Consider the following 25750-nt stretch of genomic DNA (forward strand, 5'->3'; position numbering starts at 1 on the left):
GAGGAGACGGGAAGGTCCTTACAAGACATCCTACAGATGGGCCGAGCGAAAGAACTATCGAAAGCCCGTGCCTCTCACATGGAGACGGCCCTGATGAGGCCGATAAAAGAGGAAGCAGCCAGCGTGTTCGCGCCGACCACAAACAGAACCAAACAACGGCCCACCAGATTCCACGCAAAACAGTGTGGGTACTGCGGTGGAACCCCACACAAACCAGTGGAGTGCCCAGCGAAAGGAAAAACATGCTCCAGCTGTGGAAAGAAACCATTTTGCAAGAGTGTGCAGATCTGGGAGAGCCCGCACCAGAAGTGAGGCGGTCAACACTGCCGCAAGTAAATCAGAGCACGGAAGTGATATGGATGATGACGAAACAGTCGTACACGTCATCCACTCTCTGTTCGCAGTCGGACACACCAGCACCCGACAAACAAGACTGCCAAGATGCCAGGTCCTCGTAGGAACACCCGAAACAGTGGCCGTGGTAGACACCGGTGCATAGATCATCCTCATAGCCATGGAGGAGCACTGCCGAATGGTGCCAGTTCCGGCACTAACGAAGGCCAACGTGAAGGTCTATGCCTACAGATAAAACACACCACTCGCTCTGAAAGGCGTTTTCCACACGACGATCACCCATGGGTCCCAAACCATCCCGGCAAAAGTCTACGTAACAGAAGAAAGGCAAGGAATTCTGCTGGGTTGCAAGGCCGCTGAAGACCTAGGATTGGTCACGTTTGCATTCAGCATCCACCAGGAGTCTGTGGCAGACCTGCTGGAAAAGTGCAAGGGTGTATTTGAAGGAATCGGATGTCTACGAGGCAGAGAGATCAAACTCCACATTGACAAAACAGTACAGCCGGTTGCTCTCCGCCACCGACGTGTCGCTTTTTACCTCCGACCACAAGTAGAAAAAGAATTGGACCACCTAGAAAAAGCAGGAATCATTGAAAAAGTATTGGGGCCCACACCATGGGTTTTGCCGATTGTAGTAGCGCGCAAACCCAAGCAACCAGGGGAAGTCCGCTGGACATGCGCATCCCCAACACTGCCATCAAGCGCGAGAGGCACCTAACTCCCACCATCGATGACATCCTGGGAGAGCTCAGTGAGTCCTGCTGGTTTTCCAAGTTGGACCTTCGGTCTGGATATCACCAGCTAGTGTTAGCCAAGGAATCACGTTACATAACGACATTCTCAACACACGTTGGATTAAGGAGATACAAGAGGTTGAACTTCGGGATTTCCAGCGCCGCAGAAGTCTTCCAGAATGTCATAAGGGAATTACTCACTGACCTACCCGGGACAATCAACGTCAGTGACGATATCCTAAACCATGCCCCCACCATTGCGGAGCACCATATTCGACTCCTGAATGTACTCCAACGAATCCAAGACTCAGGGTTTGCACGTCAGAAGTGTGAGTTTCTGAAGGACCGAATTCAGTTTTTTTTTGTACATCTCCTCAGCAAGCGGGGTTGCCCCAGATCCAACAAAAGTAAGCGATGTCAAGAATGCACCCCCCCATGAGCGTGACAGAAGTTAGGGGCTTTCTAGGCATGGTCAATTACTGTGGCCGCTTCATCAAAGACCTATCCACTCTCACCCAGCCTCTTCAGAACCTCACCAAGTCTTCTGAAACGTGGGCCTGGGGCCTGACAGAACATACTGCATTTGAGGCAATCAAGGAGGCGCTCTCCAGTGAGACCACGCTAAAGTACTTTGACCCCAAGAAGAACACAAAAATTGCAGTGGATGCAGGGCCGAAAGGACTAGGGGCTGTATTACTGCAAGAGCAAGCCAAAGGGATGTGGTCCCCAGTTGCGAACGCCAGCAGGTCACTCATAGAAACCGAACAAAGGTACTCACAGATCGAGAAAGAGGCGATAGCTGTGCACTGGGGTTGCAAACACTACCACATATACATTTACGGGCGCCCCTTCATAGTAACTACCGACCACAAGCCATTACTTCCCCTATTCAACGGCATAGCATCCAAACCTCTGCCCGAATTGAAAAATGGATGCTTCAGCTACAAGATTGCAGGTGCCAACTAGAGTACCGCCCAGGATTGGAAAACCCTGCAGACTATTTGTCTCAACACCCCAGACCGGCCTCAGAGCTGGAGATGCATGATGCCAGAGAAACCGAAGAGTACGTCAGATACGTAGCCGACCGGTCCCGACCGCTACCCATATCTATGGGCGAAATTGCTCAAGCCATGAAAAGTGATGAATGCCTGCAGAAAGTCTTAACAGTCATCCAAAACAATCAGTGGTACGTCGTAAAAAAACAGCTACCCATGTTCAGCCCAGACGCACCTTATGAAGCCTTTACAATGTACGAGACGAGCTAACCACAGACCCTGAAGGGTGTGTGCTACGAGGAAATAGGCTAGTGATACCGGTCTCCCTCACTAACAGAGTGGTTCAGTTAGCACACACCGGCCACCAAGGCATTGTAAAAATAAAGAATCGCCTAAGAGCCAAGGTGTGGTTTCCTCTCATGGACGAGAAGGTTGAAGAGGCTGTGAAATCGTGTTTGTGGTGCCAAGCCACAGGTGAACCAGACAGGCCAGCCCCAGTCAAGAAAGAGCCCGCACCAAAGGGGCCATGGACAGCTGCCAGCTTGGATTGCGGGAGCCTCCCCGATGGCCGCCACACTCTAGTGCTGCTAGACGACTTCTCAAAGTACCCTGAGGTCGAAATTGTCCCGACCCTCACACCGGACACTGTGATATCATGTCTAGAAAAGATGCTGGCCACCCACGGTCTAATCTCAGAGAAATAAAAACTGACAATGGCCCCCCGTTCCAAAGCCGTGAGTTTGCAGAATACCTAAACAACATACGACCCGACACCGACGAATCACTCCAAGATGGCCTCAGGCAAACGGCGAGGTCGATAGATTTATGAGGACACGAAACAAGGTGATCCGTATTGCCCAAGCTAGCAACCAAATGAGTGACTATGCTATTTATTCATTCCTGCGGAACTACCGCCAGACCCCTCATTCCACGACCAATCAATCCCCAGGGCACATCGCATTTGGAAGAGCAGCAACTGACTCTATCCCTCACCATTCCTCGTGGAATCCTACAAAGTTGAATCAGGACTGAGTTCAGGAGAAACGGAGACTCATCAATCAGCGTGCCAGCCAGGGCTGGCGAGCAAAGCCATCTGACTTGGCGGTAGGGGATCAGGTCCTGCTGAAGGAAACGTCCTCCGGGAGCAAATTCCGTATGCCATTCAGCACCACCCCATGGACGGTCATCCGCAGGAATGGATCCACAATAGTAGCCCAGCGAGGTGAAGACACAATCACTCGCAATGTGTCACTGTTCAAGAGATTTTACCCCTCGAGGAGTTATGTCAGGGAAATGTCCGGATCGTGAAGACGATGACTTTGTGGTGTCACATCCCCAGGACAGCAGTGGCACTCCTGGTTCAGCCGAGGTACGGGAAGAGTCACCACGGCCAACCTTGGCTGAGCCCTCAAGTTGTGTGTCTGATCCCAGCCCCATCCCAGGGTGATCCGAAACCACAAGATACAATTTGCGTGACAATCCCTGTCGCTCCACGCAAATGCGAGATCATCTGTGGGATGGTTGATATTGCATTGTCTAAGTTGTATTTGTTTTGTTATGGTTAATGAGGAATGTAGTGTCGTGGGTCGGTGACGTAAACGACCACCGGACACATCCAATTGCTGAGGGGCGCAGCAAAGGGTGATTCATGGGCGCGCGTCCCGAGGTACTCCGTGTTTGTTACACCTGTACTAAGTACCGTTATAGTCTGCCTCAAGGTCATGGTGCTGAGGGTATAAATAAAGAAGGCGTGGCCACGGGCGATTCAGGAGGGCGCGAACGGCGGCACACTAGGAAACGGGGTGCTGCGCTTGAGCTCACCAGAACCGCATGTGGACGCGGGTATTTCACCAAAGCATACCGGGTCCTCGTATTTATTTCAGTGTCGCCTGGCGTTACGCCAGCAACACTACATTGGCAACGAGCGGTGGAACAGCACCCCACCACGCTCGCTCCTGCCCCGCGGTGACTGTCGCCTCCCGGTTCAACACCCCACTTCAGCTGCCTGCAAGGGGATCTCTCACTTCTCTTAAAGGCACAGGTGAGTTGCAGCCTGTACAGTGATAATACGGAGGGGCTACTCCGTAGCAGTGAGGTTTGCGGCTGCCCTGGGGGCTGCTCATTCATCCTAATAAGGCGCACTACCCTTGTTCCTTCGGGAAGCACTTTTGAAAGGTACGTCCAGTGCAAAGAAGGAAAATGCGCTGTATTTGTAATATGGCCCCTCGGCCATGTCGCCATGCAAATGATGGAATGCCCTCTGATAATAGCGCTGGTGCTTTATGTGTCCCCGTGTGATCTGCATAACAGCAGGGGGCGCACAAGCATCTGCTGCCGCTTCTGGAATACCGAAGTGCCCCGGGCCGCGCAAACGCACGTTGCGCCCAGATGTCTAAGCAACGTCCTCCTCCCCCCTCTCGTGGCCCACTCCCCCAACAAGCGCACACTGCCGTCTGCTTGTGGACGTTTTGTTTATCGCACCTTAGCCTCAGTGCATGACTATAAGCCCGATGCTCCTGTCTGCAGGGGAGTAAGCGGGCAGCGTCCTTCCGGGTCTCAGACCAGAATGTTATTAAAACAGACATTTAAAACAGTTCCTTTTCGGGCCCTGTATCTCGTCCTAAACTGTGCAAGCTAAAAAGCCTGATTGATTTCTAAAACGGTAAGTCAGTCCATGTCGTCTACAGTTTCTATTTTCATGCGCTCAAAAGGGTGATCATCCAATCCGTGGACACTCTGCAAACCCCCCAGCGTAATGGTCAGCGTCTGGCTGTTGCAATTGGAGCACGTCGCCCCTTGGTTTGCATGTGTACTTTGCCGGAAAGCCCTAAGAGCTGATTGACTGTTTGATTATATCTAAGAGACTCTGATCCAGTCGGAGAAGCCGTCATAAGTTCTGGCCAAATTTTACCTATCGCCTCCATCGGTCGTTCTGCCAACAGGGCAGAATGTTGTTAAATATATACGGTATTTCCTCGTTACTGATGCATCCTGCGAGTTCACCATTTGTTACTGGAGCATTCTGAGTGTGGCTTTTAGCTACATGCTCAGGAGCATCAATCTCTCATGATACCCTGCGGTGTACAGCTCCGCCCCAGAAGTGGCTTTCAGCGGCGGGCCAGTGGCGCAATGGATAACGCGTCTGACTACGGATCAGAAGATTCCAGGTTCGACTCCTGGCTGGCTCGATTGGTAATTTTCTTTTAGCATCTTTAGAAAAAGTCAGAGTTTATGATAAGGGGTAACTAAATATACATCTATAAAACATTAAAGTAGTCTCACCATTTTATGTAAATATGTCATTACACACCATACGGTGCATCAAGAAGGAGCAACCGTACGTTTACAATTAAAACACAGCTTCCGGGGACGAAAAATACATTTTTTTTGTTTCATTACCCTCCCTATATTTTAATTAAAATGCAGAGTTCTTTACGAAAGCAGAATTCTCCTATTATTTTACACATGTCTGAGCTTCATTGTTAAATTACCAACATATTATTTTAAAGAAGTGAAAAAGTACGTATCGAGCCAGCCAGGAGTCGAACCTGGAATCTTCTGATCCGTAGTCAGACGCGTTATCCATTGCGCCACTGGCCCGACTTCCTCACAATTTGAACTATGGGATTCAGATTCATTGCATCAGTCTAAGTTTTGGGGTTTGTAGTGTAAAGCTTTAAATTCAAAAATACAACCAGTGAAAGAATAGACGGGCATTGCTGCGGGAACGGGTGAGTTCGCAGCACGTGCCTGCGGCGGGGCCACGATGCGGCCCGAGCAGCTTTAACATTCATTTCACCCAGATGACATTCTGCTGCAGCACTTATGCAGAGGCTATTTCTCTCTACAGAGACTTACAGTTTAATGACCATTTGTGGCTATTTTACTATACAAAAGTCTTCGCAGCCTTCCGTAATAAGTGTAATTTTGTCAGGAGACTTGGGCATGGTGCCTCTCTAAAAGTGACAGCAAAGGAAACAAACTGATGCCGAGTGAAAGATGCCGCTGCAGTTTATCCTCATAACATCGATTCGCATTAAACACAGACGGTACGTGTTTCTTTGCAAGTCTTGAGTAGGTGCCTTGACATAAGCACCAACAGCTCCCCCATCTCGTCAGCAATCTAGTACTGATCGGGTGTTTTACATAAAGGATCTCTCCACGTCTTGTTTCTTTTCGGTGCACTAAAGGATTCACCACGCTCCGATAAATTAATATGTATCTTCCATGGTGTCCTTCTTAATGATCTGTCACACCCTATCATATCAACCCCTAGTATCGGCGGGCCAGTGGCGCAATGGATAACGCGTCTGACTACGGATCAGAAGATTCCAGGTTCGACTCCTGGCTGGCTCGGCTACAACTTTTATAGCACTTTCAATCATTTAAGCATTTATGTTTCCCCAAATGCTTTCATTAAAAAAAACTGTGAATCAGACCTTGTTTAAAATTACATCTAAATGAACAAAACAGATGTGCAGGTTAAATTGAAATAACCTTTCAGTGGCATCTACTTTTTATGTATTGGTGTGCTATAAAAACTTTGAAAATGATCCTAAATATATTCATGGAAATGCACATAATTGAGTTTTCTTGGTTACTCAGTATTTTCATGGTAAAATGAACTATTTATTTAAGATCACAGCATGATTGGGGCACTAATTTGACGGAATAATGAATACTTCAAAATTTGTCAACAATATATTCTCTATAGAAGATCGAACTCACAATAAGTCCAGTATTTTCTGCACGAAAATAAAATAAAATGCTTTTATAAAATGCATGATTGGAAAATTATAATATTTCCAATAAGGCAAAAAAGCGGAGAATGTCCCATATGTGATCGTTTTGAACTGTTTTATTCATAAACCCTAGCATTTGGCAGTGATATCGTGCCCTGGTTGTGAGGGTGAGGTCTTATTCAGTATTACTAACACTTTAGTTATTTACCAGTAAACGTTCATTACCCTGAGTCCTAATATTCCTCGTCACACTGTTGTAAGGGAGGAGGGGAATTCCATACCTAGTTAAAGGGACACCCCAATTATACTTTGAAAATATATTTTAGTTCCTTCCCTTGTCCTCATTGTACTAGTACTAGGACCTCTGACATAGAAATGCCTCTTTGATGCAAAAAGTCAGAAGCACTTTAAAAACCTTCGGCTCTCTTCGAGAAGGAGTGGCGATGCTACTTTGGCCGGAAATCATGTTACCTGCTCTGATTGGATCAACGTCCTTTAGATTTGGTCAAATAGCCATTCAGAACTCGCGACTTTACGAGCTCTTTTCAGCTGCAGTGGACTTGCACAGGACGTTGTGGCGGGAAATGCAACTGTTTGCACACAACATGACAAGATGCATTGCTACTGTAAAGGAAGACTCTTCCCCCGACACAATAACTTTCCGTTATTTATTTTTCTGCAACAGTGGCCACCATACTCCATGTCTGCGAGGCCGCGCAATGTGAATCAATTTAAATTGAAAAATTCGCTAGCAACTGTTTCCGTGACAGCCATGACGGTCCGTGTGCACTTTGAGACCACGCTATTGAAGGAGCTTTTTTCGAAAATCAACAATCATTTATTTGTCCATGAAAATATAATGCCCTTTGGCAAGTCGACAGTTATCTGTTTGCGAAACTCATTTTTTAATTTAGTTTATTGTACCATCACCCAGGACTAAACTTTATGGTATAACTGACCTGATTTATTTTTTTATAATGTTTATACTTCGTTGCATTATTGAGATAAAGATAAGTATAACCACAGTCGAGCCCTAACTGACGTGATTTTTTTTTTTAAATAATGTTTATACATCATTGAAATGAAAAAAAATCGTCGAGCCAGCCAGGAGTCGAACCTGGAATCTTCTGATCCGTAGTCAGACGCGTTATCCATTGCGCCACTGGCCCGCACGTCTGAGATGTGTGCAGAATGTGGTAGTTGTATTTGAGATATCCAGGTGCCAAATGCACTATCTTTCCCTCTAATGTCCCAGCACTGAAGCCCGCCCCTAGGTGTGAGGAGCTTAAGAGTCTTTCTCGCTCTACTACAATGCAGCAGCGACTGCACTGGTGGGAAAAGTGATTCATGTCCTTGGTTGTTATGACTTCCAACTGCAGAAACACCACTGAAGACTGACACCTTGCAATTCCTTCCGTACTATAGAACAGTATAACATTTTGTAGTACTACACATTTTTTTTCTTTTGGGGTGATGGGACAGCTTTAAGGATGGAATGTACTTGGGAGTTCCATGTAGAATGTGGAGCTTGAGAGGGAATCACTTGCTGCTGTCGCACTATGGGGTTCAATTATAAATGACTTATCTGGAGATAATAAATCTCAATATATATACAATACCCATACAAACCCATCTGCGGACTTTACACCTCTGCCTCTCTTTTTCTGTCTGGAGATATCTACCCCGACTACAGGCCATTGCGTGTGCTGTCTAGTATGTTCAGCCTAAAAAGGGACCCAAAATGTTAGTAAATTACTCCACCTCGAAGCTCAAGTAAGTACAACAACAAACATGATCAACCACTGACACTGCAACACCTTCCCACCTGCTTCTTGATTATAAAAGTGCTAAAAAGGCTCTACCTTTCATTCCTCGGATAGTAAGACAGCTACTGATACAGTCACTGATCATTAGTAGGCTAGATGAGTACAATGCTCTGTTTATTGGTGTTCCAGTCTATCTGATACACAGACTGCAGCTAATTCAGAATGCTGCCGCAAGATTGATTCTGGACATTTATAACTTTGACAACAATTGCACACATCCTAAATAACTCCATTGGCTCGAAGTACAGAAAATAAGCCACTTCAAGGCCATCTATTTCTGACACAAGGCTTTCTACCCCACCCATTGTCCTAATAGCATTTCCCTTATTTTCAAAAGATATACCCCACCAAGACTGTTGCGATCTTCTTTGAATCTCATTGTCATGCCCAAATTATGCTAGTTCAAAGCATAGAAGTTACAGAGTCAGATAAATGAGCAATTGATTTACAATAAAAAGTCCTGACCATTCTAAATTTTGATCAATCTGCAGATTTGAGAATAGCATGCAGCCCCGCCCCTGCCTAAAAAAGCCCTAAAGGCCACGGCCCCTGTGGCTGAATAGGGGCCAAAGGATCAGTATTAATGCCATCTAGTCACATAGCCCACCTAACCCAGCGAGCCATGGTAGGAGCGGAGTAGGCTGCTGGAGTTTCTGACAGGAAATGAGTAACCGGGAACCTTAAGGCGATCTCAGATCTGCAGTTTGTGAAATGTATGTTTTCAAACAATTTCCAACACATAACTTTGGCTGCGAAGGGAAGAAAGAATAATGAGCAGACATCAAATTAATTTTAGTGCGTCTCGTAACCTGAAAATAAACACCAAGGGCAGAATAATGAAAAGAAGACATATCCACTGCTCTGGCATCAGAAACATGTTTCAAAGAAACCAAACACAAAAGCATAGTTAGCTTTGCAGATAACTGAGCGAAAGCTCCGCATTGTTTCTCTATGACAAACATATGTAAAATCAAATTAACATCCCACATGGTATTATATTTAGGACAAGGGGGATTAGCAAAACATTCTCCCTTTAACAGGCTACAGTTCAAACGATGCTAGCCAATGGGCCTTCCATCCACTTTGATGTGTTCAGCTGAAATTGCCGATCTGTAAGTATTAATGGTATGATTTGCTTTCCCGGAGAAGCTAAAGAAGCAAGGAAGTTAACTTCCAAGGTTACATTTGCTTAGAGAGGATCTGATCCCTGTCCACACACCAGCTACACCAGGCCAACCAGCCTGATTTGTAAAGTTTTGCCATGCCAGGGGACCAGGATTGTTGGATGAGGCGGATTGCCTCCTCTGAAATTCCTGTGGTGCCCCAGGAAGCCCTGAAATACTCCAAGCAATAAGAGAAAGGGAGCCCTTAACAATTAAGTTGTGACTTAACCCCTGAGTATTGAGAAGCAAGTTGGAAAAGGGCGGAATCCAAACTGGAATGTCCAAAGCTAGTTCTACCAGAGATGCGTACCAAAACTGAGCCTGCCAAAAGGTGATCGCTGTCTGCAAGGTTGAGCTAGGACACAGGCAATAAGGAGAAAGGGAGAAAGGTGTAGAGAAGAGCCTGAGGCCAGGACTTGAAAAACTTATCGGTGGCCAGAGCTAAAGGATCCGGTCTCCACTTAAAAAAGGAGGGAAGCTGAGAGTTGATAAAGGAGGCAAAGAGATTTGTTGACATGGTGCCATAGATTGAAGAAAGTTGACTGAATACAGAAGGGTGAAGACACCAATCGCTTGAATCCTGGAGATGTCAGGAATACTAGTCCACAATCACATTCAACTTGCCCGGAGGATAGTCTGCTCTGACAGAAATGTTCCTTTGTAGACAGACTTCCCACAGACATTTAGTTAGATTTTGTATCCCTGAGACGGTTTATATATCTGACCGCCTTCAGGTTGTCCAATTTGCAGAAGAATGGTGCATCTTCCTCTGTCTTTTAGAAAGGACAAATGGCAAAGGAATCTGCAAGCATCTCTAAACAATTAAGCCCTGATTTATACTTTTTGATGCTAAATTGCGCTAACGCAGTTTAGCATCAAAAAGTATATTACTGGCTAGCGCCATTCCAAGACGCCGGCTAGGCCTCTTATTTATGGAATGGGGCAATCCGGTGCAAAGGGTGGGCTAAAGTCATGGAGAATGATGTTAGCCGGATGGTGGTGGCGGTATGGGAGGAGTGGATTTAGCGTTAAAAAATGACGTTAGGCTGGTTAGAGTAAAAAAAGATGACTTCAACCAGCCTTGCGCCATTTATTGATGCTAAACCTACCATACCACATGACTCCTGTCTCATAAAAGACTGGGGTGAATGTTTGATTTGCTCTGCATTCTGTCCATTATCTGTTGTTTTTGCTTTTGTCGCCCCAAGTGGGAAGGGTATGCCCAGACGTTGGTCCTGTGCTTGCCATGCCACCAGATTTAAGCTAGCCTGGCTGATGAAGGGTGATGCCCTGAAACCGGTCCCAGGATGCTTTTTTCTGGTCCAGGAAGGACCTGGCCTGGCTGTTCGGGCTGGACTGTTTCCCTGGGGAACAGGGTCAAGACTGATTTGCATATGGCTGGGTCCAAACTGGAATGGCATGGAAAGCAAAAAACTGATGGATTAAACCCAGATCTGTGACTGGGGGTGTGTTGGACCTGGCTTTTTGACGGGGTCATCCCCAAGCTTTTTGCCTCCTTCCTCCTATTCGTTTCTGACTTGTTGTTGTTGGCTTTTGAACTCTGGGCACTTTACCACTGCTAACCAGAGCTAAAGTGCATATGCTCTCTGTGTAAATTGTACTGTTGATTGGTTTATCCATGATTGGCTATTTGATTTACTCATAAGACCCTAGTAGAATGCACTATATATGCCTAGGGCCTGTAGATTAAATGCTACTAGTGGGCCTGCAGCATTGGTTGTGCCACCCACTTCAGTAGCCCCTTAACCTTGTCTCAGGCCTGCCATTGCAAGGGCTGTGTGTGCAGTTTCACTGCCACTTCGACTTGGTATTTAAAAGTACTTGCCAAGCCTAAAACTCCCCTTTTTATACATATAAGTCACCCCTAATGTGTGCCCTAGGTAACCCCTAGAGCAGGGTGCTGTGTGGGTAAAAGGCAGGACATGTACCTGTGTAGTTTATATGTCCTGGTAGTGTAAAACTCCTAAATTCGTTTTTACACTACTGTGAGGCCTGCTCCCTTCATAGGCTAACACTGGGGCTGCCCTCATACATTGTTGAAGTGGCAGCTGCTGATCTGAAAGGAGCAGGAAGGTCATATTTAGTATGGCCAGAATGGTAATACAAAATCCTGCTGACTGGTGAAGTCGGATTTAATATTACTATTCTAGAAATGCCACTTTTAGAAAGTGAGCATTTTTTTGCACTTAAATCTTTCTGTGCCTTACAATCCACGCGTGGCTAGGTTTAGTTGACAGCTCCTTGTGCATTCACTCAGACACACCCCAAACACAGGGTACTCAGCCTCACTTGAATACATCTGCATTTTGAATGGGTCTTCCTGGGCTGGGAGGGCCTGCCCTCACACAAAGGACTGCCACACCCCCTACTGGGACCCTGGCAGACAGGATTGAACTGAAAGGGGACCTGGTGCATTTCTTAGCCACTCTTTGAAGTCACCCCCACTTCAAAGGCACAATTTAGTATAAAACAGGGCCTCTGCCCTACCTCATCAGATACTTGCTGGAGAAGAAACCTGAACCAGAACCTGCATCCTGCCAAGAAGAACTGCCTGGCTGCCTAAAGGACTCACCTGACTGCTTTCTACAAAGGACTGCTGCCTTGCTGTTGCCCTGCTGCCTTGCTGAACTCTTGTCTGGCTGTAAAAGTGCTCTCCAAGGGCTTGGATAGAGCTTGCCTCCTGTTCCCTGAAGTCTCAGGACCAAAAAGACTTCTCTTTTTCATTTGGACTCTTTGTGCGGCGAAAATTTCGACGCACAGCTTGCTCTGCGGCGAGAAAATCGCGCACACCGACGCTGATCGACGCGACACCTTTGGGGCGACAGGAACTTCGACGCACGGCCTCGCAAGGACAACGCCGCCGACTTCCGGAGGGGAAATCGCCGCGACGTCTGCCGTGAGAACGAGAATTCCACGCACAGCCTCCCGGAACGACGCGCAGCCGGAAAACAAGCCGAAGAATCCACGCACAGACCTCGGGACATCTGGTAATCCCGCAAACCACAGAAAGACACTGTCCGCGCGCCAGAAAACGACGCACGACTTCCCCGCTTGAAAAATAACGACGCAGGTCCGTGTGTGCAGGGGAGAAATTGACGCACACACCATTTTTCCACGTATCTCTTCTTCTGCGGCCCTCTGTGGAGATTTTCCACTCCAAACCAGGTACTTTGTGCTTGAAAGAGACTTTGTTTGCTTTTTAAAGACTTAAGACACTTCATATCACTTTTTAGTGATATCTTTACAAATTCATATTGCATCTTTGATCGATTTTGACCTGCAAATACCCAGATAAATATTATATATTTTTCTAAACACTGTGTGGTGTATTTTTGTGGTGCTATATTATGTTATTGTATGATTTATTGCACAAATGCTTTACACATTGCCTTCTAAGTTAAGTCTGACTGCTCGTGCCAAGCTACCAGAGGGTGGGCACAGGATAATTTTGGATTGTGTGTGACTTACCCTGACTAGAGTGAGGGTTCTTGCTTGGACAGAGGGCAACCTGACTGCCAACCAAAAACCCCATTTCTAACAGGGTGAATGTTTGATTTGCTCTGCATTCCGTCCATTATCTGTTGTTTTTGCTTATAAAAGACAGGAGTCATGCCCACCAACCCAAGGGCCAGCACAGGGGACAAGGGTCGCCTGGGCATGGCCATTGCACCCAGTGCCATGTATTGGGGCCCATTTCAGGTCCCCCAACAGCACTTTTATGAAAATACAGAAATACTTACCTCTACTTACCTATACTTACCTGGGATGGGGCCCCACATCCTCTGTTGTCCCTCTGGTGTGGGTGGGTGTTTCCCTGGGGCCTGTGGAGGGCACCTGTGGGCTTTTTCCATGGTGTTCCACCATGGAAATAGGCCCACAGGTCCCCTAACGCCTGCCCTGACCCAAGTGTTAAATAATGGTGCTAAGCAAGCTTAGCACCACTATTTAGGCCAGCCTCCCTCCCGTGTACCATTTTTGCACAGGAGGATAAATAAGGCGCATGGGCCTTAGAGCCATTTGTTATTTCCTTCCCAGATCCTTGGCCTCCAGGCCAGCCCAGATAAAACTCTCATAGCCCTCTCAGCACCTTGACTTGTCCATGGAAAACAGTCTTAGTCTGACTGAATCTATTTCCTGTTTATTTTTATTTTATTGTTTTAACAAAGCAATATGAAGATCACATAATATCATTTCCTGTTTCAAAGATTCAAATGTTATAATTCCAGCAGGTAAAGCAGTAACAACCAATACATTTTAATTGTACCAGAGTGACGGTACATGAATCCAGCTATTGAACCATATAACCATCAACCTTCCTATAAACAGTCAGTTAAGAAATGGGTTTCTAAGTACAAATTCAGCCCTCGCCCAAGGTCTGTTACAATCTTACCAATAATTATAGTGGAAAGGTGAAGTGCCAAAGCAAGAGGTAAGTTTATGTTTGTAGTTGTTTCAAGTCAGGTACAGACTCTAGATTTCTTCAAAAATATGCAGCCTGTTGTTAAGTTTGTACATTAAGCGAGCATTCATGGGAGGCCATTGCTGCGATGGTGTTACAACCAGAGGTGGGGAAAAAGGTGTCTTCTATCAGCAGAGTATTCATATTTTTGCTGTAGTCAAGACAGAAGCTCACCAGCATCTTTTGTAGTTAGTTAGCCTAGAAATTTGGTGGAAATGGCTAGCTCTATTGAGGGATGAAGTGCATGTTTGCTTGTTTGACTCAGTTTCTCCCAGATCTTTTTCCAGAATTCTTTAATGGATTTGCATGACCACATTATGGCGGTCACCGCCGCCCGCCATGCGCTCACCGCCATTTGGCCGCTCCAAGAGGCCGGCGGTGTTGCAGGGGTGCGACGGGTGCAGTTGCACCCGTCCCGATTTTCACTGTCTGCTATGCAGACAGTGAAAATCATGCTGGGGCCCTGTTAGGGGGCCCCTGCACTGCCCATGCCAGTGGCATGGGCAGTGCAGGGGCCCCCAGGGGCCCCACAACACCCGTTCCCGCCATCTTGTTCCTTGCGGTCAAAACCGCCAGAAACAGGCTGGCGGGAAGGGGGTTGGAATCCCAATGGCGGCGCTGCTTGCAGCGCCGCCATGGAGGTTCAGCCCTGCCAGGGGTATTCTGGTGGGAAACCGCCGGATCCCCTTTTCTGACCGCGGCTTTACCGGCACGGTCAGAATTGGCAATGAAGCACCGCCAGCCTGTTGGCGGTGCTTCCGTTGCCCGCGGCCCTGGCGGTTTAGGACCGCCAGGGTCACAATGAGGGCCTATGTGTATTATGTCATCTCTGGGCTTGTTGCATCTCCCACAGACTTTTGTTACTTCTATGTATACTTGGCCCCATTTTTGACGTGGCCAGTGCCATTTGTGAAGCATGTCATAGTAGCTGAACTTCATTCTGGCCTCTAGGAAGCATTTATCGTGTGTGGTTAGAAGGTCTGCCCATGCTTTGTAAATCAGGGCAGTTTGCATATTCAGGCACCAACTGTAGAACAATCTCGCTGATGTTGGTTTAGAGTACAGTTCTGAATCTGAGTCACAAGTAGTCTTTCCACTGATTGACACTATTCTTTTGTTTTTTTCTTCCGAGATCATTCCCATCCATCAGCTGGTAGATGTCTTAACCAAGTTCTTAGAAAAGTAAGCAATATTAAATCTGCAAGAGAGGTAAAACATGCTGATCTCCCTACGAATCCCTTCCCACTCATATTCTCTGTTCCCCCTCAACTTCTGTCATCGAAACTTTTCAAACAACTTTCCCACGAGAATTCAGTAAGCTCTTAAATTTTTGTAAATTGTGTGGCTCTCCCTTGAATACTTTTCCGCCCAAAATATACAAAGGTGTCTGTAGTGCAGTGACTCTGTTTCTCAGAGATATTTGAAATGCCTACTTTATGATGGGTTCTGTTCTAGCCTATTTCTAAAAAAGGTTGCAGAATAAAACTTCTTTGAACCACAGTAACTTGGGTGACTTCTGACCTGTATTGCTTCTCCCTTTCCCGTCCAAGCTGCTTGAGAAATCACCCACTACACAACTACTTCATTCAAAGTAAGGTGGAGGGTCTTGTGGGATGGGGAAGGTTGGAGCCAAATATACAGCATACAACAAATATATTACCACCCCAGCAAGACATATAAATTTACTGGGAACAAAAGAAAACATTCTATTGCTCTATCATGTAGTTTATATACAATCATCAAATTTCAGTTCATGGATTAGTGGCATACAAAGTATGAGAAGGACGCAACTTTAAAGCAGTATCCCAAACATCCCTTTTAACAAGTCAAGGATCAAAATACTTTAGTGCTGAGTCAAACATAATCTTTGCAAATACTGTGCATTCGGTGGTAAAACTGAATCAGAAAGTTAGTTGGGCAAAAACACTAGTCCGCAAGTAATTGGTAAGTTAAGTGTTGGGCAAAATGGCATCCACGTGTTGGTACAAGGAATAGAGGAAATGTTGTCCTTTGTATACTTTCTATGCCATTATGTATGAATTAATAAATTACTGTAAAATTCAAAATAGATGAATGTGTATAAAATATGTCACATGGAAGAAACTGAATGTTTTCTTTTGTTCTGGATGAAATTTTGCTGGGTGGTAATTTTTTTGTCGTACACTATACAACTTCTGTGCTTCATGGAAAAAAAACATCGACTACATTTGTTCCAAACTAATTTCTGACCCTGACTGAGCACTGAGATTGTGGTCTTTTGGGTGTGGGTCAACTTCGCTGCCTGGTCGAATGCAGCCGTGTTAGCATTCTGATTTTACTAGATCTATCTTTGGTATTCAACACATTCAACCATAACATTCCTATCAACAACCTCCTCATCCTCCACATTAATGGCAGTCCTGCTGGAGCCGGGTAAAGCTGATTTGCACATCGCTGTATGTAATTTGAGGTGGCATAGCAGACAAACAAATAATGGTCTGTTATATGGTCCGAGTAATTACCGTTGGCTGAAATTAAGTCAAGCCCCTTCACTTTTTTGTTTGTGTTCACTGTGCTAATGGAACTAAGCTGCACCCTACTGCAGAGCCTCAACTAGGGTGAAACTAGTCTTCAGTTCTTTGTGTTCCGGCTCAGAGACCTGGTGTTGCAGTTCGGGCTGAATTGTTTCCATTGGAGCAGAACCGAGGCTGATTTGAATATGGCTTGGTCTAATTTAAGGTGGCATGGTGGGGCAAAAACAATGAACTGAGACGTGGCCTGAGTACTTACCAGTGGCTGATATTAATTCAAGCATTCCACCCATTATGTTTTTGTTCACATCAGTTAGACACTAGTATGTTCATGGGCCAACATTACAGTTTATTGAATCAAACAAAGGAGAAGATATTGTGCAGCCTTCATCCTGAACTCATGTACTTCATGTGCTCTCATACGTGACAATGAAGAAAAAAGAATGAGTTGTGTAGGGTCACACAATTTGTTTAATCTGGGAAGCCAGGATTGGTCCCAGGTTTTATAGTTTCACATTGTGCAATTCAGCCAGAAGTTGGGTACCAATTTCCCTCCCACTCTTTCCATTAGAAGGTATTAGTTTTCATTAATTCTTGGCACTTGAGGTTAAAGTACAGTGTGTGAGGCAGACAGAAGCCACATGAAAGCTCAGTTTATTTTGGGCTTGAGGATCCAGGAGAACCTTGCGCTGAGCCAGAGACCTGCCTCAAGCTTGGCACAAGCCTTCTGTGGCTCACCCAACTATATCAAATAATGGCAATTAAGTGGACAAAGGCATAAGAAGGAAATAGTTTGACCCTCAAAATAACTCCACGATTCACTGTCCACAGCATGTAGATGCTTGGTTTCCCCTACTCCCAGCTTACAGAGTTTTGGCCCTCACCATGGCGGCATCAATGCAGCCCTTTGTCACTCTGCACACCATACTTTTGACCCCTATGAAAATGTTTGCAGGACTCAAGCTGTAGGCAGTGGTCTCAATCGCAGTAGTATACATATTACTTCAAATGTAAACCTTTTATGTTATGTAATACATAAAAGGTGTTTGTTTGGCGTGTTTGCAAAAGCAAGTTTGCTTCAGTCAGTACAGGATCTACTGTCGGTAACAACTGAAAGTGCAACCTACCAGTCAGCTTTAGAAGTATTTAACTATGGCTATGGAGAAATACATAAAATATGTGCCTTGACACCCATTGCCAAATTTGTTGATAGCAATCGCTGGTAGTGCACCCTTAGAGGGCAAGCGAAAGTAATAAACAGTCAACTGTGGCTACATCTAAATAAAGAAACGCACGCGGCAGCCTCTGTTGAAATTAACATCAGTAGCCACGGCAAAACAATCCCAGAATCCAAAAGAGGATGGAACAGTTTCCAAGAAAAGGCTACATTGAAATTTGATAATTTGTTCAGCAACAAGAGATTATCTTTACAATGTAAATAATGGGCAATAAAACAGTGTGTACTCCTGTTGTTACTTAACAAATTGTGATACGTAACTGTCAAAGTATTCAGGATTTCACACACACTATGATGTGTCAGACTTGCAGCATTCTGCATTTAAAGCTCACAATGTTGACACTTCAGACACAAAGGCTCTTACCAATAACATGAACATTGCTATAAGTAGTGGTCAGTCTCAGTCTTCAATATCTTTGCAACTTTAGATATAAACTTTTCCTTTTAAGTGATAAGTATACACTGCATACTTCCTTAAACACCTCCTTACTGCTTGAACTTTGGAGCTGTTTTCTAGTGTTCTCACAAGGGGGCAGTATTATTCGATCTCTTTTCCTACTCTATTTATAGAACACATTCACAGAAACTACATTTTCCACAATCCTGAATTCTCAATCAGAAAACATTAACAGAAAAGCAGTACCACCAACACTGTCAATAGTTGTGGCCCAAACAAACCTGCTCTTGACTTGCTGCTTCTGAGTTAAATTACTGTCCATATAATATTTGCATTGATAATATTACTGCTGTGTGGTTAAATTGTATGCTTACTGTGGCACTTATCTGTGTTTTGTAGTGTTTGGCTTTCATTTGGTTGAGCTACTTTGTATTGTTTTAGCAAAGGTATGTTGGCTTCAGCATTAGTAGCATTCTTCATTTGTTCAAGATGCTGTGCTGCCCTTGGAGTTTCTTGTTTGTATCCCTTTGTTGCAGAGGCAGCTCTTACATCTCTTAAGGCTCTTGTATCCCTTTGGTCCAGAGGCTACTAATTTAACTGTTAGTTTGTTTCTCTAAACACTGTTTGCCCCTGCGAGGCAGACTTTTCTGTGAAGTTAATTTGTTAATTTGTAGCACGCCCCTCCTGAGTGAAGAGGGGGCAGTGATAGGAATTTTCAACCGGTTTCCTTCAGAGTCCTTTCTTTGTTCATAGCAAGTGTTCTTTTTTCCTAACACAAAAGTTTGTATGCTACCCCATGGCGCGAATAATTTGTTTGATGTATGCAATTATTTTTGGGGAACAGAGGCACTCAGCTGTATTTTATGTCTTTGTTATGTTCTGTATTTCCCAAACAATACAAATGTAGTACACATTGGTAAGGATACAGCTCCCTCAGGCTTACAAAACTGACTTTTCTCCAGCATGGAAAAAAGACCGCATCAGTAATATGGCAAAATCTTAAGCAAATTTATGGATTCCCTGGTCACAAACTCCATATTTAAAGCGGTCTCTTCATGTTTGACTCATGTGGTAACTCTTTTGCAAATGCCATATCCACTTTTAATCCCACTATTTCCAGTTTTGCAGAGGGATCCCGGTGGGCACTACACACACTCTAGCGCTGGAGTACAAGTAAGTGTTGGTGGCTGGGATTATCTCAGGACATTTCCAGAAATGCTGGACCTTTCAGGCTCAGCTTCTGAGTATGTCGTAGCAACTTGGACACAAGGCACAGCTAGAGCTAGTAAGTCAGCTTGGGACCCCTGCTGTAGCTGGTGTGTGGAGAGGGACATTGATCCTCTGATTCAGATGTCATAGGTTTTCTAAATGTCTTAGCGTCCTTGGCTGCGGGGAAGACGTCCTACAGTTAACACCTACAGATCTATGTCAGCAGGGTATATATTTTTTGGGATTTTGATATTTTTTTATTTTTTGTTTTTTTTGTATTTTTTTAAAACACCAAAACACCAACATAATCCCCCAACACACATAATAAAATAACATTTCAAAATATCATACCCCACCCGCCAGCCCACTACTACTAACTCAACTAACAGCCTATTCAAACCTAACAGTAAGCCCCCTAAACCCACTAATTAAAAGAACCAGGAAAGAGGAGGGAGGAGAGGGAATCATGGCAGAGGGTATAATTGTCACAAGTTCGCACTCCGCAGGGTCTTCTTTATGGCACGCATCCTCTTATTAATTTGTGACACCTCCTGCTGCAGCCTGTCCAGTCTCCGCAACATACGTTGCATGTCACGGTGCATCACTCTAAAATCTGCAGGGTCAATGACTGTAGCAGGGGTGGTCTGAGTGCCAGTTGTAGATGTGTGTCCGGTTGGTGGTGCCATGCTTGTAGGGGGAGGTGCAGGTGCTTCTGTCAGTGGTCCTGGAACAGTGGAAGTCGATGGTCCTGCAGTGGTGGCTGATATCTTTGGTGCCACCTGGGTGGTAGTGGTGGTGCTGGTGGTGGCGGCTGTTGTGGACACGAAGGGCCCCCTTGGGCAAATGCCCTCCACACTCCTGAAGCTCTTTCATGGCGATAACACAGTGCCATGTGGCGGAACCCAGACTCCACATCCAGAATGTGGCGGTAACGCATCGCCCGGCGCTGAAACTGACAAATCTGGATGGCATCCATATTGGCTGCTGTTACAAAAGATAAAGCCAAGCATTAGGCACTTCATTGTGTGATATAGCTACTGATGAGAATCAGACAATACATCTAATGTGGCTGAAACAGACCATATCACAATACAGATCACAGATTGTCCCTGAGGAAGTAAATGCCAACGCAGCCTACACATGTCCTATCTAACAGCATAGCAAATCTCTAAAAGATGTGTAACAACTTAAATGACCGATGCATCATTGTTCAGCCATTAGTCACGTAACAAATGCTGCAACTCCTCCAAATGTGACAGGCCAACTTATGACTATCTTCTGGATGACAATCAAGGGTCACAAGATCTGTGATTTGTAAATGGAATTGCCAGGATGGAATGCAGTTGTTAATCATGAGTGTGTACCCTAGGTTTGGACAAGTGAGTTACAGATTTACATGTCTGTGTACTAAACCAGGATCATCACAGCTAGGTACACATTTCATAACCCTAAGCCTGTGCCTCAAGGAGGGATGGACAAGCAACACATACTTTCAAACATCAAGGACACCCAGGAAGCTTTAGACAGCTGTACATGGGTATGGGCAGTCCACCACAGTTAAGGAGGAAGTCCAACTAGGATAGGCCCAAACCTTGGACAATCCCATCACATTTATGTTTGTAAATGCAGACAATTGTCAACATCATTTAATACTACTAATACCTGTCTTACAACAAGCAGATATATGCAAGCATACATCTGGCCATGAGCTGCATGCACACCTATGACATTGTACTCAAGCACCACATACATGTAGCACAACATGTGGAGCTAGATGCTGCTAGGAAGTCAAACATACAGTTGAACATGTTCATTAGTGAACAGGGAGGCTCAAGTCTGTGGGTATGACTTTGGCATCTTTATTCTGTGAGATTCAGGGTCTGACTTGCCGACTAAATCATGAATATGGGCCTCTGCTAATTGTTCTTTATAAAAATTTCAAAAACAAATGTCACCCTCTTCACATGGCCATGCCTACAGGGCTGCACTACAATCCCAAAATCTGACTATACGCTACTGATTGTCCAACTCAAAGATAGAAAAAAAAGTGAAACTCCACACAAGTAACATATTAGAGCATTTGCCAGCACATCATACCTTGCTATGTGTCCAACACATAGGAGTCAAGCACACAACAGCTGCGAACACAACACAGAGCTGAAATATCAACACTTACTGGATATGTCTGGGTCCGCAAATCGAGCCACTTCTCCGATTGTGTAGGGGGCAGGTCCACCTGTAAAGCATGGAAGGGAGAAATGTGCTCAATGTCTGTGCACTGTACAACACCTTAAAATAAAACTACTGTGTGTAACATTAAATCTCAAAGTCCAGCCCCTCAGGCATGATGATACTCCAACAGACATACCACTGCAAACGTACAGACCCAGTCACTCCAGTGAGTGATACACATATCTGCACACATGCAGTGGCCCTAATTATCATGTGGTGACAAACATGCTCCATCAATTGCTTGCAGACTCATTTATGGAGTGTACTCTTCTCATCATTTGTAGTAATGAGAGACATGCAAAGCTACTTTCCTGGAGCACATACCAGTCACTCAGGTATTGTGGCTTGTGCATCCAGGGACAATCATTTACTGTGTGACGCACCTGTGGGTTGATTTAAGGTCATGATTTATCATGCTTTCTATGGTCCATTACATGTAGGGCCTGTGTTGTGTGTAGGTTACATATGCTACATTTACAGTGTACCCTGAGCCACATATGCCCCCTATGACACCATAATGGCAGGGATCCTGTGCGTTAATTGGTGACAATTTGAGGCTAGCCATGGATTGACCAGTTTTAAGATGTTGATACAACAAGGAGATATATGCTGACAGTGTATATTGTAGTCATCCATGACAGTCTGCTGGGGCACAGGTGTAGTCATTGCACTGAAATGTGTCACTCATTGCCTTGTGTACCCATTATGGGTTTTGGAAAACACAGTGAGCCACATTCATCATCTTACATTTGCGAAGTCGGTAGATCAGCGGCTATACAGCAAACTGACACTGTCATATTATTAACACATGGTTTAGCAAATGTACCACTGTGTCAATCATGATGATGTAGGTTTCAATTTGTATGTACCTTCGGAATGGCAGCAATCACAGGAATGCTGGTCTTCTGATTTTAGCATACACCCATGTCTGTGATAGCCTCCATACTGGGAAGTTAGTTATTGAACATATGCTGCACTAGATCAGCAGGGGTGTACCAAACAAAACTAGCAATGTATTAGGGAACTTTATATGTATGATGAAATTGGTCCGGGGTCCCTTGCACAACATCATGCACGTAATACATTGTGACCATGCATTCCCCAACGTCAGGTATCCCATGGTGTTCCCATAACTTATGAGAAGTTCACGGCTATAGAGTAACAAAGATGGCAAATGCATTAGCTCTGTTACAGCTATTGTGCCCAAGACCAATGTAAAACACACAGGTACAATGAACAGAGGGCCAAGGATAGTTGTTATCCCTCAATTTGTATCATTTGCTTCATTTTATGTGCTACAGCTATGGAAAGTAGCACCAACCATTTAGATATGAACCCATGTGCATTACTTTGGCATCCATTCATAATTTAATTGTGGCTCAACCAAGTCAAACTATCAGCCTAAGATATTACCTGAGGTTAGAAAGAACTTGGTACAAATGGGCCAGAATACAGTTCAGACATGTATTAGAAATAAATGGGGGACACATTAATTCTTGACATTTTCTGGTGAAAAACTAACTACACAACTACGCAACTTAATACAGTAACTGTGTGTCAATGTGTGTGAATTGGCTATTTCAATTTTAGTTGTCCCACTGTGTGAACATCACAAGACGTGATTTCATAAATGTGCTTGTATGCATGTGTTGTCAATGTGGATAACCATCAGATGCTATTCAGTGTGGAAATGAGTAAGGAAATGTGTTTGTTATACACGTAGCAACAAATACTGTGTGAACTTCCCAGAATTTTCGGACAAAAGCATCTCCTATGACAAACCATGCACAGGATAGATAGAGGATGATTGATCATGGCAATGTTCCAAGACTAAGCCATCACATGTACTGGAATGTTAGATACCACTTCCTGGTCACTTGTTTGGATACTACCCATGAGTCAGACATTTGAAAATGATATGTGGGTACGGTGTTTGTGATACAGAGTCCCAAAACCAACCCACAAATGTAATGTCACTCCACAGTTTGAGTCATATAAATGACCTATGTTTCTCTTGTGGCAGTGGAGGACCAGCAGACCAAGCAGCATGTGTTCACATATTTCCAGTGGTTAATAGCACAAAGGTGTCCAGTTCAAATATGTGGGGCCATGTGTAGCCTGTCATTATTGAGGTCCATGTTGTCACGGTTACGCGCAGGTCTAGTCATGAGTCTGTGGAGCCATTCCCTGCATTAACAAAGTAATCTTCAAGTTGAATTGAATGAAAGCCAAAGAGGATTTGAGAACACACCTGGGGATAGTCCAGCTATGGCACTGCAGAAGTTTTATGAGACTGACAACAGGGCAACCTTGGTGTGCTCACAAAGTTAATGGATCAGTAATTTAAAACCGGCAGGTTTCCTCACAACATTTGTACACAGGGTGGCCTCTAAAATTCCCACTGCAGCCGGGAACATCAGTGCCTCTGTGCTGATTAATCTCACAGCTATTCACCGCACAACCCCCATCAATACATTGGGGCCGATGAGAATCAGTGTGTGGACCGTCAGGGTACAAACATGTTTTGACATTTCATGCACATTATCAAACGTTGTTTGTTGTGCTGGTGGCACCATACCCAATCCATGCATACAGCCATGGTACACTGTCACTATTTGTCACTCATGCATACATTAAACCCAAACAAGGGATGGGCCGTGAATAGGCTATTTGAAGACATGTCCCACCCCATGATACGATAAGTAAACTGATTACGCTATACATTGTATTTGAGTACTCATTGTAGAACTACCTGACACAATACCTCAAGAGGAAAGTGAGGGCATGGAAAGCAATTATGAGACAAAAGTAGCCACATGGAACCTTTAAGGTCACAGAAAGACAGGGACCAATCAGGCTAACAGATTGGAGGCTCTGTCAGGAACTAACATGAACAAGGCAAATACACAGTGAGCAGACTGAGACTGGTCAAAGCTGGAACAACATTGTGGCAATTGAAAACTGTATTTGTTCTGTGTGCTGCAACGTTACACAATAAACCAAGGCCTGTGTTACACAAGTGATTTATAAGGCAATGCATAACAGGGATATACATACTGTATAATGGCAGCTTCTATGCCCTTCCAGGCAGCAGCAAGGGCAGTGCATGTTCAAATGGCTGGTCTGCATGGAAGTGCTCACAGGTGTGTGCAGCTTCAGTCTCTCACAAGTCTTGTAGGTGAGAATCAAGTTCAAAGGTCCAACAGTGCCTTTCACATGTGAAGCAATGGACAGGTGATTACAGGTTCTAAAGACTACCAGGCAGCGCATTATCTGACCAGAAGTCCATGCAGACAGATGAACTATGACTGTGGCAAGACATACTAAAGAGGGAACCACACTGGAGTCAGAATGTTAGTCTGGATGTCTGTAGATGAAGGATTATCTGGGTACAAATAGTCCATTTCCAGGGCACCCTAGAGAAGGGTGGTGAGAGACTGAAAACATGGCAGTGGCAGGACTTATGACCTGGGATGGCATGTGCAGGGGATGTCTTGTGAGCAATGCTAGTCCTACCTGGGGCACTCGTGCTATCCATCTGCAGTTTACATGGACTTCTTGTCACACATTCTCCTTGCAGAGATAGCTGATGTCACACTTACTGCTGTCAATGGTCTGGTCATACATTCCTGTTACCAATGCAATAGCACATTCACTGCCTCATGTATGAGGCATTTATTTTCCTTATGAATAATGGTGTCTTAGTTGTATGCCATATGCTGCAATGAACCATGTTGCTAACATGTATGTGTGCCATAGCTGTGGTCCTCTGATATTGCCCTTCAAATGTGAAATGGACAGGATATATGTCATTTATAGTGTGTGTGAAGTTGGGTGTACATTCATACCCACCAAATGTGATGTGGATTTT

The 25750-nt window shown here is 44.9% G+C and overlaps 1 long non-coding RNA gene and 4 other non-coding genes across 5 annotated transcripts in view; 3 read left to right on the top strand and 2 right to left on the bottom strand.

Annotated features, from left to right (window-relative positions):
- Nucleotides 1–3864: 3864 nt before the first annotated feature.
- Nucleotides 3865–25750, top strand: part of LOC138299720 (uncharacterized) — a 32391-nt gene continuing 10505 nt past the window's right edge. Inside the window, exon 1 of the long non-coding RNA XR_011204817.1 lies at nucleotides 3865–4124. This is a non-coding gene — a long non-coding RNA (uncharacterized lncRNA). The remainder of the gene's footprint in view (nucleotides 4125–25750) is intronic.
- TRNAR-ACG (transfer RNA arginine (anticodon ACG)) lies at nucleotides 5199–5271 on the top strand. Its single transcript has one exon. It is a non-coding gene; the product is annotated as a tRNA-Arg (tRNA).
- TRNAR-ACG (transfer RNA arginine (anticodon ACG)) lies at nucleotides 5611–5683 on the bottom strand. The gene has a single exon. It is a non-coding gene; the product is annotated as a tRNA-Arg (tRNA).
- On the top strand, nucleotides 6367–6439 carry TRNAR-ACG (transfer RNA arginine (anticodon ACG)). The gene has a single exon. It is a non-coding gene; the product is annotated as a tRNA-Arg (tRNA).
- On the bottom strand, nucleotides 7922–7994 carry TRNAR-ACG (transfer RNA arginine (anticodon ACG)). Its single transcript has one exon. It is a non-coding gene; the product is annotated as a tRNA-Arg (tRNA).

Source organism: Pleurodeles waltl, chromosome 6 (assembly GCF_031143425.1).
Source record: "Pleurodeles waltl isolate 20211129_DDA chromosome 6, aPleWal1.hap1.20221129, whole genome shotgun sequence".
Classification (NCBI taxonomy): domain Eukaryota; kingdom Metazoa; phylum Chordata; class Amphibia; order Caudata; family Salamandridae; genus Pleurodeles; species Pleurodeles waltl.